This window comes from Rhinoraja longicauda, chromosome 2, assembly GCF_053455715.1.
Source record: "Rhinoraja longicauda isolate Sanriku21f chromosome 2, sRhiLon1.1, whole genome shotgun sequence".
In the NCBI taxonomy this organism is placed as follows: domain Eukaryota; kingdom Metazoa; phylum Chordata; class Chondrichthyes; order Rajiformes; family Arhynchobatidae; genus Rhinoraja; species Rhinoraja longicauda.
The window spans coordinates 90,500,816-90,516,130 of NC_135954.1; the positions used below are offsets into that span (position 1 = coordinate 90,500,816).

Sequence of the window (15,315 nt, forward strand, 5' to 3'; positions counted from 1 at the left end):
CAGACAGAACTCATATTCAGATTGAACCTGGGTCTCTGGCACTCTAAGGCAGCAACTCTACTGCTGCACCAGTGTGCCACCCTAAGTCAAAATAAGTAGAACTCCTAAGTAAAATTCTCGTTAAATATTAGACGACAGACAATAGGCAATAGACAATAGGTGCAGGAGTAGGCCATTCGGCCCTTCGAGCCAGCACCGCCATTCACCGTGATCATGGCTGATCATGCACACTCAGTACCCCGTTCCTGCCTTCTCCCCGTACCCCCTGACTATTGGTGATATGATTATGAATCTCACCTCAGTAGGTGCTTCAATTGCACACTAAAATTTCAGGTCAATAAGAATATCAGGATCTTTGTAGTTGCCAACTCAAAAATCTTTCCCGGCTATAGTGGGAATTTATTTCTTAAGTATAGTTCTATTGGTAATGTCGAGAATGAAGGCAAAGTGAGGCATTAGATTGTGCAATTCGCAAATATATTTAACATCCTGAGGTTTTTTCTCAGAAAATTCAGTGTGAGCTTTCATGAAATGGCAGCACATGACATCCCAAACAATATTTTTATCGTTTGTCGCACTTCAGAATGTAAGATTTTAGAACTGTTTTTTTACTGCCACTGGTTGAGAGGATAATTGTAAAAAAGTCTCGTGAACCATAAAGGGAACATAAAATTTAGCTCACACTAGCAAAAACAACTGCTCATATTAAAAAATGTCTTTGATCTCTCGCACACACAGACAGTGGCAAATCTGTTGGCTTAATGATAATGAGGAGTAATATTTCTCAGTGATTATAACAGGCCCACTGTGGCTATGTGAGTGAATACCACCAGTTGAACAGTCATTTGATTGCTTCAGTCATTTGTTTGCCCAGGCTCTATATTTAGAGCTCTTTGATTCCCTCTTTGAAAACACAACATGAAATGATGATGGCAAAGTAAGGTGAATCTGACGCAGCTAGTGACTGGCAAAAACACTGGAGATTGTGATTATGCTTTGCTCTAAATTCATAGTTATGCAAAAGTGCTGACATAATCTGTCACATCCATGCTTTTACTGTTTATTTAACGGTAATGAATGGGCAGAAAGCCCACGTCTTAATGAAAAAGCATCAGTGGATCACCAGAGAGCACGGTTCTTTGTCATAGATTGTTTTGTTTAAACAAGATATATGAATTTAGCGGTTTTACAAATGCAATGGAATATATCACTGATGATTGACCATGGACATCTTTTTACCTCATTGTTTGTTTTACTAATATCCGTTGATGTGCAGCTTATTGCAAGTTTTAGTTCAATGTGTTAAGTAGAAGCGTATGAGAAAATACTGATTTAAACCGTGGATCTGTGGAAAACGCACTCCAACCTTCAGAAACAAATTAATTTTTCAACTGAGGAAAGTTCAGGAGGGATTCGGAAGGAATTTGCTGTTTTCAGTCTCCTTCCTCTATTTGCTGCATGAAGGATTTTTAATGGAACAAAATCTCTGACACAATTAATGTAACAATTAATTTGGAAATTTGCTTTGATGTAAACTGAAGTGGTGTGAGAGGGGTGGGAGAGGTCAGGAAAGATTGTCATTGCACACCTTGAGTTCCCTTGAAAAAAAGTGTTCAGTAACAATAAACCAGAGAAATTGCTATCTGCACTCAGCAGATCAATCAGTATCTCACAGAAACATATAGGCTGAATAACAGTCTCGACCCGAAACGTCACCTATTCCTTTTCTCCAGAGATGCTGCCTGACCCACTGAGTTGCTCCAGCTTTTTGTTCTGTCTTTAGTTTAATACTACCCGTTGGGCCCAAATCTGTCCTGCGGCCCGACAACCCTCCGTGCAAACCTCTCCTGTGGCCAGCAGCAGGGGAGTTCTCCTCACCCCCCCCCCCACCCCCTCCGAGCAGCAGCCCTCCCCCAGCTGTGCATGCGCGGATGCGGCGGCCATCTTACATAAGTATTAAAGTTTAAAAAGTGATTGCGGCCATCTTACGTAAAGTTTAAAAAGTGATTTTTAAATCTCTCCTGCGGGCCCGGCAACACTCCATGCAAACCTCTCCTGCGGGCCCGGCAACCCTCCCCCAACTGACGATCCGTGGACCCATTGCCGACCGGGGAGTGTCCCCCGGGGCCGTAGACGGGCGAGGGGGGAGAGGAAAGGGGAGAGGGAGACACTCACCTCGGCCCCGGGCAGCCATTGCGTCAGCCAGAGCGAGCCCTGGGCACATTGGGTAGAAACCTCTTGTGCTGTGGCAGCTCTTGGCGGCCACGACCATCTTGTTTAACCCTCTGCCGCCGCGCTGCACCACAGGAGGAAGGCCAGGTGCAGGGCACGCCGGGATGGGTATCAGTCCAACTGCCGGGGTGGGGGGAGCACATTTGTCTAAGTTTTAGCTTGACGGCTCAGCTTCCCCCCCCCACCCCCTCATTGGCCGTCACTCTGGCGGGTCCCATTGTGATGTCGAACGCGGCTGACGGGCAGGCCAGGTGGAAAAAGGAGGTGCTGCCCCCCTCCCACATTGGCCTACCCCCTCCTGTCACTCAGGTAGGTCTCATTGTGACGTTGAACGCGGCTGACGGCCAGGTAAAATTGGAAGGTGATTTTTTAAACTTCAAAATGTCAATTACTTAAAAAATATAAGACCAATTTAAATGAAACTTGGGTAATACAGACCCCAGGAGAATGGTGAGTAAGGTGGGCCTAAAATTGTCGCGCTATCGTGTACTGTTTTGTCTGTCGGATCAATGGACACAAGCAAACGGCACAAAAAAACGGCACAAGCATACGGCACAAACACACGGAGGAACACAAACATACGGAGGAACAAACAAGATGAGAGTTTTAGTAGTCTACTAGTAAAGCGGGCCCATTGGGCCCATTCCCACACCCCCCATTCTCTCCTCCCCCAGCCCCACTCTTACTCTCCCCACACCCCCCCTTTCCCCACGACCTCCCCTTTTCCCAGTACCCCCCTTTCCCCCACCCCCCTTTCCCTACCAGCCCCCCCTCTTTCCCTACCAGCCCCCCCCCCCCAGCCCCCACCGTTACTCTCCCCACCCCCCTCCCCCCTGTGGTCCCGGCGAAAAGCACTTACGGATCGTGCAGAGAGGAGGGAGCTGCGGAGCGCGGCCGTTACTGTGGCGTGGCCGAGCCCGGACTACTGGAGACGGATAGGGCGGCGCCGCGCTGGGTTCGTGCGATAGCGGGGAGAGGGTCTCCAGGGTGTGGGAGAGAGGAGAGAAGCAATGGGAGAGAGGAGAGGTGAGCCGGTGATCGCGGGAGCGGGCGGCTCCACTAAGGGCGTCCATGTTGATGGTGCGAGTGAGGAGAGGACGCGCGTGCGTGCTGACGTCATACGCACAGACGCACAGCAGCGCCACGCTGAAAACCTTCAATAAATCAGTAGGAGGGGGGGCAGCGCGAGCTCATCTCACAGGGGCTTTGTGACGTCACACGCTGAAGGCCTTCAATAAAGCGCTTAGAAAAAAAAAGTTTTAACTTTAAAACCTCTGTAACTTAAAAAATATACAACCAAATTAAATAAAAATATCATTTTCCACCAGCGTTCAGCGTGATGATTAAGGCGGTGCAAAAACTGTGGCGCTACGGTTCACCGTTTTGCCGAAATCAGCCGAAATCCATTAGCATAAAGCCTACAGAGAAAAGGTGATTTGATATCAAAAGTAACCACTATGACACCATTCACACTTTAATGAATAAAAGGAGTTATCTAGTGCAGGAACTCTTTGTAGTCTCTTAAGTCAATCTCACTCACAGAAGTTGACAAGTCAAAACTGCAAGCTTTTCATCTTACTTCCACTTACTTTCCTCCTACAGGTTTTTAAAGCTCATGTTTGATGTCACCTCATCGCCCCATGATTCGCTTCATCTTTTTAAACCCTGCTGTTTGTTTGTCCCTTTATCCTGGGCTTTTCATGTTAAAAAATAAGCAGCACTCTGGATGCATGCTCATTGGATCTCTGCTTTGCCCAAATACAGATGAGATCGGATAGAATACGAAGATAGACACAAAATGCTGGAGTAATGCTAGAGTAACTCGGGCAGCATTTCTGCATAGAAGGAATGGGTGACGTTTCAGGTCGAGACCCTTCTTCAGACTGCCACAGGTTTCATTCTCCCTCATGGCACATTGAGAAACATAAAAATGGTTGAGTGGTACAAAGGAATGAGAATTGGAGGTGTTTGCAATTTACAATCTAGAATTGTTAGTCTTGTTTAAAAATAAGTGCAGGCAGGTACTGAGATGCGAATTTTACAAAGAGTCATAGAGTCATAGAGTATTACAGCGTGGAAACAGGCCCTTCGGTGCAACTTGGCCATACCGGATAACATGTCCTATCAATCCTAGTCCCACCTACCTGCATTTGGCCCATATCCCTCTAAACCTGTCCCATCCATGTATCTGTCTAAATGTTTCTTAAATGTTGCGATAGTACCTGCCTCAATTACCTTCTCGGCAGCTCGTTCCAGAAACCTACCACCCTTTGCGTGAAAAAGTTACCCCTCAAATTCCTATTAAATCTTTCTCCCCTCACCTTAAACGCATATCCTCTAGTTCTCGATTCCCCTACTCTGGGCAAGAGACTCTGTGCATCTACCCGATCTATTCCTCTCTTGATTTTATGCATCTATTCGAGTAGGCGGTTGTAGCCACAGGTTAGCCCTTCTGATAAAGCAGTACAGTGCAGATAGTCAGTGTAGTCAGGTCCATGGTGGATGTTAACCCACCATGTTCTAACTTGGGGACATACGGAACTGCAGATGCAAAACACAAATTGCTGGAGAGGCAGCATCTGTGGAGGGAATGGATAGGCGATGTTTTGGGTCGGGACCCTTCTTCAGACTGATCGTAGTAGAGTGGAAAAAACTGGGAAAGAAGTGGGGGTGAGTAAAAACCTAGGAAGTGACAGGTGGATACGGGTGAGGGGGTTTTATTTGGTGGGTGCACAAACACTGGAGATGAAAGAAGACAAAACATTGTCAGATAAGGAGAGAAGCAGATGAAATGTAAAACCAGAAGGAGGGATATATATAGGTGGAAGGGGACAGGGAGGTGAATAATGGGAGAAATGGCTGCTTACTGCGGTGGGGGTTCAGGAGAGAGAGAAGGGGGAAGTTGGGGGGGGGGGGGGCTGTTACTTAAAATTGAAGAATTTAATGCTCAATGATTGGGTTGTGTGTTACCCAGTATATAAGGAGGCCCAGGACAGAAAGTTCGATATTGGATTGAGAAGGGGAGTTAAAATGGTCGGCAGCTGGAAGATCATCAGGCCGTGGTAGACTGAGCGCAAGTGTTTGGCAAAACGGTCTCCTGGTCTACGTTTGGCCTTGCCAATATGAAGGAGCTTGGAGCTGATACTCCCAGTAACAGAGGCAGACCAGGCTTGCACCTACCATGGTCTGTGCACCAGGTACTGCACTGATTAATAATACCTCTCTTTGCTGGCTGTAAAGGTCAGAAATGAAGTGGGGTTGAGAGTCCCAATCACAGCACTAATCTGGCCTTAATCAAAGAAGAAACGGGCAAATGCATTTAATGAAACCTCAGGAGAATCTGCCTCAAAAGAGAGAACTAGTCTCCTCTCTCGAAGTAAGAACCAGAAAAAGGAAAAAAAATCATACAATTGTTTTTTTTAAATTTATTACTTCGAATGCACTCCCCTCCTTTCATTTCTGATATTGTATATTCTAGATGTTATTTTGGCCCAGAGTGTTGTTAGTTCACCTACGTTGAGCTTCACAAGAGAATCTTTGGGTGACAACCTATCTTTTGATTTCACCTACCATTCTGGGAAAGCACCAAGGAAGCACAGTAGAGCAGCTGGGAGAGTGATGCCTCACTGCACCAGAGACCTGGGTTCAATCCTGACCTTGCGGTTATCTGTGTGGAGTTTGCACGTTCCCCCTGTGAACGCGTGGGTTTCCTACGGGTCCTCTGGTTTCCTTCCACATCCCAAAGACGTGCGGGTTTAATTGGCCTCTGTGAGAAATGTACCCTAAGGTGTGGGGAGTGTTGGTGAAAGTGGGATAATAGATAACTAGTGTGAACGCATGATGGATGGCCGGCATGGCCTGTTCGGTGGGCCGAATGGCCTGTTTCCATGCCCTATTACTAAACTAAAGCTAAAACTAAACCTGACCCTGTTACAATATCTACAACCAGTCACTGTTGAGTGCCACTGCTCCTGGGGATGATGCACCGCTATCATGCAGTGGTCAGTACACATAGGGAACCTGTGTTATAGCCACTGCATTCACCACTGCTATCTCCTCCTAGGGTCTGCCGATGCAGATACATAATCAATGCAGATGCCAATCTCGTTGTACCCCTGTACAATGACAATAAAGATATATTGTATTGTATTGTATTGTGTTGTATAAGGAAGGCAAAATAAGCTATGTGTAATTCTCTACATATCGAGACCAAAGGGTTAAATTATGAGGACAACCTGTGGTCCAGGCTTGTAATGACTTGCGTTTTTTCTATTCATTGACTGGGTGTGGGTATAGCTGTCAAGAATCCACATTTATTGCCCTTCCCTAACTGCTTTTGCGAAGGTGGTGCCGAGTCAACACCTTCAGCCGCTGCATTCTTTGCAGTGAAGGCACTCCCACTGTTTTGCTGTGTAGCAAGTTTGTCAAGGGATAGAGAACAAAGACAGGAAGGAGCAATTATCACCGAGGATGCTCGAGGACTGAAAGGCTTGCCCTGTTCCTATCAAACCAGATGGAGGGAGACACTAGTGTTTAGCAGGTATAAACTGCCCAGGGTTAAAATGGTTCATTAGATATGTAACTATGTAACATTACATACAGCCATAAGTATCAAGGTTTAATATATGACAATATATTAGGAAATGAGACCTAGGGCGGAGCAGCCAAGATCATATTGAACGGTGAGGCAGGCTTGTACGGCTGGCTAGCCTACTCCCACTCCTATTCTCTTATGTTATCATGTTCTTATGGTTTAAGATCACGTATGAGTTTTATGTAGTTTTGGCAATCCAGGAGTCACAGGGAACTGATAGCATGGGTTGACTCATCAACTGGACCAACAGGCTCATGGCTTACCCCCTGCTTCCATTTGCTACAGTTTTACCACCTATTCATTAACAGGTACGTAAGCAAACTGACTCATTAATTTAAAGATATAGCATGGAAACAGGTCCTTAACCTCACCGAGTCCACACCGATCATCCATCTCCTGTTCACACTATGTTATCTGACCTTCAGATCCAATCTCTACACACTGGGGGCAACTTCCAGAAGCCAGTTAACCTGCAAACCCTGACATCTTTGGGATATGGGAGGAAACTGTAGCACCCGGAGGAAACCCATGCAGTCACAGGACGAACGTACAAACTCCAGAGAGTACCCGAAGGTCAGAATCGAACCCGGTTCTCTGTCAGGCAGCAGCTCTACCAGTGCATCACTGTGCTGCCAATATAAGTTTATGTACGTAAGTGATAGGAGCAGAATTAGCCCATTTGGCCCATCAAATAAGCCGTATTTAATCTGCCACTGCTCTACCTACTCTCCCAACCCAACCTGAGTCCTTGCTTTCTCTACACTACCTGCCCCTCCGCCTATCATTGTATCATCTGCAAATTTGGCCACAGAGCCTTCAATCCACTCATCCAAATCATTAAGATACAACGTAAAGAATAGCAGCCCCAGCACTGACCCCTGCGGAACTCCACTAGTCACTGGCAGCCAACCAGAAAAAGTCCCCTTTAATACAATGATGCTTTTTCTTGTGAGAGGAGCTACAAGGAATATCTAAACTTCAAACAGTAAACAATTTTACAGAGAAACTACTTTAGAGAAAGTAAACACACTTGAATTATTTCAATACAATTCAAAAGCAATCTCTAATGAAAAGAAACAATGCTGCAGATGCTAAAATTGAGTCTTGATGTAGGATTTAGGAGCTTGACCTAAAATGTTGATTCATACCAGCATTGATGCTGCGGATTCTTCCAGCGCTCAGATTTTTGTTTCTTCTCTGATGAAACCTGAGGCTATTCAATTATTTTGTTAAAAAAAAGGACACAAAGTGCTGGATAAACTCACAGGTCAGGCAGCATCTCTGGAGAACATGGATAGGTGATGTTTTTGATTGGGACCCTTCTCCCACTCTGAAGAAGTGTCCTGACCCGAAACGTCACCTATTCATGTTCTCCAGAGATGCTGCCTGACCTGCTGAGGTACAGTATAGCATATAGCACTCTGCCTCTTTTGTAAACCAGCATCTGTAGTTTCTTGTGTCTCCAATTATTATGTTAACTGATACTGTATATATATATATATATATATATATATATAGGAAAATAACTGCAGATGCTGGTACAAATCGAAGGTATCACAAAGTGCTGGAGTAACTCAGCGGGTCAGGCAGCATCTCTGGAGAGAAGGAATGGGTGGCGTTTCGGGTCGATACCCTTCTTCAGATTGATATATATATATTCTTCAGATATATATATATATATGTGTGTGTGTGTGTGTGCGTGCATGTGTGTGTGTGTATATATATATATATATATATACACACACATGCGCGCACACACACACACAGAATTAATGATTCTTTTTAAGACTGCAGAAACAGGAGATACCTCAGAAATAAATCAGATTAAAGTGGGTAATGGTATTACGTTATGAGTTCTTTCCAGACAAGGGTATTCATAATACTATTTTCAGTTTAGCCCAAGCTCACCATCTATCACAAGAAGCATAGTTGTAAGCACTGTGCAATGTGATGACAGAACAGCCTGTGTGCTTGCAAGGCAACAATAGTTCTTTGTTTGTATTCTTCAGCTAAGAACTCAAAACAAACCAGTGAAAGATGTAAAAGCTCGGGACAGCTCTGATTTAAATAACTTTACTGCATCATCGGCAGTCTGATCTCCAACTAGAGATTTGTGGTTTTCCTTTGTAGCACTTCATCTATAAAATGTAGATATTATTCCATTGTACAACTAGAATCTTCCTCTCAGCTAATTCTCCTTACAATTATGACCTATAGCCTTCGGCTGGACACATTTTTTTCTCACCAGATATGAAATGATGTAGAGAATCTGGACAATGTTAATCTATGCCAATGAAAGATAGGAACTTCATCTAAAGGGCCTGATGCCTGCTTTCAGCTTATATGAACACTGCTGTTTATATTCAAATCCCACTCATTTGCCACATTTGCCACCCACTTTCTTGCTCACCTACATTAGCTTATTGCGCTGCTAACACGCAATTTTAAAGTTTTCTTCTTTGTAGTCACATAGTATCATGGTGTCACCTGCCTTATTTTGGTATTTTCCCACAATGTCTACAATCCTCCCAAATCTCTGTGCTTGCAACTTCATTGCTTGGGAATGTCTTTTAAAATGAATATGCCTATTTATTTAACTGGAGGCACTGGACTGCACTTGCTGGAATATTGAGCAAAAAACACAAAACACTTGACAATATCTCTGGTGAGCATGTATGGGGCACATTTCAGGTCGGGACCCTTCAGACTATTTATTTACCAGCTTAACTTGTTTCACACTGCTCTGAGTTAGAAGGTTGTGATGTAATGTCCTCTTCTGCTTCATGCAGTAGGCTGACCCTTCTGTGAGGTGCTGCCTTCAAACAATAGCTCGTTTACCATCTCAACTGAGGTAAGAGCCCACATTATTTTCAAAGAAGAGCTATAGAGCACTACCCAGATTGCTGTCCTTCTTACATTCTAAGGCAGTCCTTCGGGACTGAGGATTACATGTTTCCTCTTCATCTTCAGTCTTTTTTTTTACCCTGAAATGGCTGATGAGGCTGATGTGGGAACTGCAGGCTCTGTCATAGATAGGACAGGAGGTGGATGGCAAGACTGGAGGGGGTTAGTTTGTGAGACGGTGCACTTCTTCCACTGTTCTCCTGATGTGTGGCTTCAAGGTTCTCAGTACCCTCAATATTCCATCTCGGCTTTGAGTGGACATGGGCGAAGGATTCCAGGAATCAACTGGGCTTGTTCCTACATTACATTAGCAGCTCCTTTGCTGTAAAGCTCTTAGTTTACAAAGCGTATGCCATAACAGCTGGTCTTCTCTTCCTTCTTAAAGCCTGTCCATCAAGACATTGGTCAGATACAGGGATAGGATAGGTTGAGAAGGATATGCAAATGCAGGCAGGTGGCACTAGCGAAGATGGCACAATCAGCATGGGCAAATTGAGTCTACCACTCTAAGACTATATAATATCACAAATAGTGAAATCCAAAATCAGTTTTGCTCTTCAGATAAGGAGACATAAGGACATCTCCTTATGAAGTTTGAAATTCAGCATGTGATTTGTTGGCAGCATTCCCAGAGGAAGTGGGGAAGGAACTTCAAGGGATTGCTGGTTTCCTTCAGACTGCGATCGTTTTGTTGCAAAAGAAAATATAGACAATTCCGAACAACTATGGAAGGCTTTATAAAAATTCATTCAAAGAATGGATTGTAAATGTTTTGGAGGCAGAAGCTGACCAGGAGAAACATAATTTATCTGTGGAATGTCCACAACTCAATTTTGCAGAATGTACATTTGATGCTGGATCGAGTGGAGGCATAGTTTAACCCGCTGCGATTCAAGTGGTTGTTGCATTTGCATTAACCTGTGTAGAGGAATGATATAGGTGGATGTTACCCGAGTCATGCTCGTGAAGGGGTGTCTGCATCAATTGCAAACTGGCGGAGCAATGAACAGGAAGGAGAGAAGCTTGTATTTACATAGCGCTGTTAACATCCCTTTCAGTATGTCACAGAATATTTGACACCCCTTGAAATATTATGCAAATATCAACATTTCCAGATTCCAAGTAGAGGGCCCAACACTTGAAATGAAAGCACTCTTTCTTCTGAGAGGAGCTCAGGCTGTTTCTAATGTCAGTGATCTTGCCTCATAGCAATGGAAATGAAAACATTCAGCCCAGCAGTTCGGAGTCACTAAAGAGTCAAACATGATTGATATCTTTATTCCAGTCGGACTGTCTCACAATGAATTTGTATTGAATTCATTGAACACAAGCCCTCTGATAGAATTTCTATGACTGTTGTACATTTGTAAATCTTGGTATGCTCAGACCTTTGACCTGATTGCATGTTCATGAATTGTCCTACCCCAGTGACGATTTCCTCTATTTGCTTGCAAGCAAGGAAATAAATAACACAATGCCCACAGGAAGAACCAGGATTAAGTCAATATTTAGATCACAGCCTTATTGTTGATGTGTGGAGGATTCCTTGTCTGGGTATCTATAAACAGTTATCAAACTCCCGAGCCCACGTCTGGCACAGTTCAGATTTGTGAGCCATTTACCATGACATAATTCATATGGTGTCTGTCCGAAGGAATCAGTTCATTACTTCAGCCCTGCTCCTTCCTGCTTCGCTGATGTGTAAATATTTGACAGCTCCTTTTCTAATCTATCATACAGTAACCACAAGTGAAAAAGCACAGAGACTTAGCATTCCAATGGAACCATGCATACAGTGTAAAATACTTGCTAATAACTTCATCAATAGCACCAAACCTGTTGACATGTGCTTTTCACATAAGCAAAGAACTGAAAGCATTTTAGCCAGGGGTAGGTGTAGGAAGGAGCTGCAGATGCTGGTTTAAACCAACGACAGGCACAAAAAGCTGGAGTAACTCAGCAGGTCAGACAGCATCTCTGGAGAAAAGGAATAGGTGACGTTTCGGGTCGAGACACTTCCAGGGGTATGCTTTTTACAACATGCTAGTACTTTTATTTCCTTAAAGATTATATATTTCCAGTTTCATAAACCTCGTATTTTTATAATCTATCTTTTCACAGCTTAACTTCTAAAATATTTTGGATTCATTTTTTCTAATTAAGGCATGGGATGCTATTAGTTCACAGGATTTTTCTTGAGTTCACATTCATGCCAAACTTAAGGATTCGTGGATTTGGATGGGCACACAAATGTTCCACAAAAAGAGAAAACATTTGACTGACGTATACAGACGTTAAAAGGAATATCAAAGGAGAAATGCTTTGGTTCAAAATATGTTCCTATCCCTGCATCTGTATTTATGGGGTAAAAATGTCATTGTTAATTAAGAAAAAACAAATGCGTTCATTTTGTGTTCAATATTTTAAACAAGATGATATTGTATAATGTTAGGACGGAGGTGTAAGTTCTACTTCCTGTCTTCAGTAAACTGTTGTCGTGACATCACACCTGTTTACATTTTGCTTTAGAACAGCCTTCATTCCCTCTGTCAAGAGATGCACCAGCATCCTAATAACAAACCTTGTTTGCAGTGGAAAGGTCATCAAGTTGAAACATTTATTCTACTTCTCTCTTTCCAGACCTCTATTCTGATAGAATGTAGAACGTATTCTGATAGGGATGTGGAAGTCGTGACCCAAAGTGACACCCATTCCTTCTCTCCAGAGATGCTGCCTGTCCCGCTGCGTTACTCCAGCTTTTTGTGTCTCTATTCTGACCTGTTCAGTTAGAAGCAGAGAATCAACTGCAGTAACTTCACTTCACAGTCCCATATCACTCTCTCCATGGACCCATTGGGAATTATGCTGGGCCTCTCTTATTTCCCATGTGCTGTTCCTCAGCGACATTATTAGAAAACTATAACGTTCTATGTGTGTGCTGACAACACCAAACTCAACCCCTAACTAAACTGATCTAAAAATTCTGTCCCTCCCTTAATTCTGTTCAGGTCTCACCTAATCCTCACTCCCATATACAGTGACCTACATTAGTTTACAAGGTTAGAACATGACATTTTGCCAAACTGGGAACCTGCAGCTCTGAATTCAAATTCTCATTGACTCTGAATGGTGAGCCAAACCAGAGTTAAATCTTTGAATGGATTCTGCAAAATAGACTGTGATTTGAGTCTCCCCTCTGCTGGATAAAGTTGGAGATGGAGCGTCACACCACAGTCCAGGAACTTCGGGGCCACAGTGGGCGGTTTATGGAGCCAATGGCTTACCTAACAGCTGATGAGTACTTCTGCCATAGTCAACACCTCAGGCACCAGTGAGGAACAGTATATGATACAAATTTACTTCAAACACCAATGTTCTCGTGTGGAAAGATAGAACTGCAGATGCTGCAGTAACCCAACGTATCAGGCAGCAACGCTGGAGAACATGGATGGGTGACGTTTTGGGTCAAGATCCTTCTTGAGACTAAATGTTTTCATTTGGGACCTGCAGCCTATGCAATTAATCCAGAGAACATATTCAAAGGTATGGATAGACCCAGCACACTCATTTGCAGATTCTAGACCACACAAGAGTCATCATTCTAATCAGCCAGTACCTCTTGCTCATCGGGTCAGATACATAGACAATGGCGGGACTGTCATATGATGAAAGGATGGGTCGACTGGGCTTGTATTCACTGGAATTTAGAAGGATGAGAGGGGATCTTATAGAAACATATAAAATTCTTAAAGGATTGGACAGACTAGATGCAGGAAAGATGTTCCCGATGTTGGGGGAACAGTTTAAGAATAATGGGTAGGCCATTTAGGACTGAGATGAGGAAAAACCTTTTTACCCAAAGAGTTGTGAATCTGTGGAATTCTCTGCCACAGAAGGCAGTGGAGGCCAATTCACTGGATATTTTCAAGAGAGAGTTAGATTTAGCTCTTAGGGCAAAAGGAATCAAGGGATATGGGGATAAAGCAGGAATGGAGTACTGATTTTAGATGATCAGCCATGATAAATATTGAATGGCTCGATGGGCCGAATGGCCTACTCCTGCACCTATTTTTCTATGTTTCTATGTTTCTTCCCAACCCAACAGATGAAATTCTTTGGACTGTCTTTGACTGTCTGGGTTTTTCTGCACCAGTATTGTGTTTATTAATTTATTCATTTTTTTGTTTATTGTGTATTATCTGCACGTATTGTGTGTGGATGCTTTTCAAGTTGCTGCAAGTAAGAAATTAATTGTTCTATTGTTGGTACAAATGACAATTAAATACTCTTGACTCTTGACATGTTGTAGTTCCTTTATTTATGGAAAACTGTAATTGCTCAATTATATACAGACTTGTCAGAAAATATTTGGTGATAAAGAAAGATTGTCAGAAGCGCGATCTAAGCACTTGAACGTTCTGATCAGCTACCTGTACCATAAACTGTATTCATCTCCTTTCAGTGAAGTCTCCTAGTACACAGTTTAATTTCATGAAAACCAACGGCTCCATTCATTTTAGCCATGCTAAGTACATGGATGGCGATAGAGCGGAGTTTTTCAAATTGGAGGCCTGTAGTGGGTGGTGTACCACAGGGATTGGTGCTGGGTCTCCTGTCGTTCATTATTTATATTTATATACTGTAGGTGGGATGGTTAGTTCGTAACTTTGCAGATGACACTAAAATCGGTGGAATAATGGCTATCTCTGATTACAACTGAAACTTGGACAACTGAGCCAATGAGCTGGAGAATGACAGATGGAGTTCAATCAAATAAATTGCAAATTGCAAATAAATTGCATTTAGGTAGGATAAACCCAGGCAGGGCTTAAAGAGTAAATGGTAGAGCTGTAGGGAGCATAAAAGAATAGCAAATTCCGGGGGATTTGCTATGTGTTCCAGTGAAGGTGTATGGTTGTACCGGGTGGTAAAGTATGTGTTTGGCAAGCTAGGTCCGGGGTATGGAGTACAGAAGTTAGAACATCCTATTACAGCTTTACGAATAATTGACAAAGCCACATTTGGAGTGCCATGTATGGTTCTGGTCGCCCTGCCATGGAAGGGATGTCATTAAACTGGAATGAGTGCAAAATGATTCCCAAGGATGTTGCTGGGTCTGGAGGCTGTAAGCTCTAAGGAGAGGCTGGGTCTTTTGAGGCTGAGTGGTGACCTTATATAAAATTGTGATGGGCATAGGTAAAGTGAACAACCCCAGTCCTTTCCCCAGGGTAGGAGAGTCTAAAACTGAATGGCTGGGGTCTAAAACTAGGTTAAAGATTTAAAAGGAATCTGCGGAGCTATTGTCTTTCACATATGTACATGAAACAAGCTGTCACAGGAGGTGGGCGAGGGGATACAATTATAACATTTAAAAGACACTTGGACATGTTAGGAAATATTCGGAGGGATATGGGCCAGGTGTAGGCAAGTGAGACTAGTTTGGTTAAGACCATAAGGCATAGGAGCAGATTTAGGCCATTTGGCCCATCGAGTCTGCTTCACTGTTCGATTATGGCTGATCTATGTTTTCCTCCCAACCCCATTCTCCTGCCTTCTCCCCATAATGCCTGACACCCTTACTAATC

At 43.5% G+C, this 15,315-nt stretch overlaps 1 long non-coding RNA gene across 1 annotated transcript in view; it reads left to right on the plus strand.

Annotated features, from left to right (window-relative positions):
- The window catches only part of LOC144610457 (uncharacterized), a 42,811-nt gene extending 29,108 nt beyond the window's left edge, over positions 1-13,703 (plus strand). Inside the window, exon 3 of the long non-coding RNA XR_013549422.1 lies at positions 11,911-13,703. This is a non-coding gene — a long non-coding RNA (uncharacterized LOC144610457). The remainder of the gene's footprint in view (positions 1-11,910) is intronic.
- Positions 13,704-15,315: the final 1,612 nt, after the last annotated feature.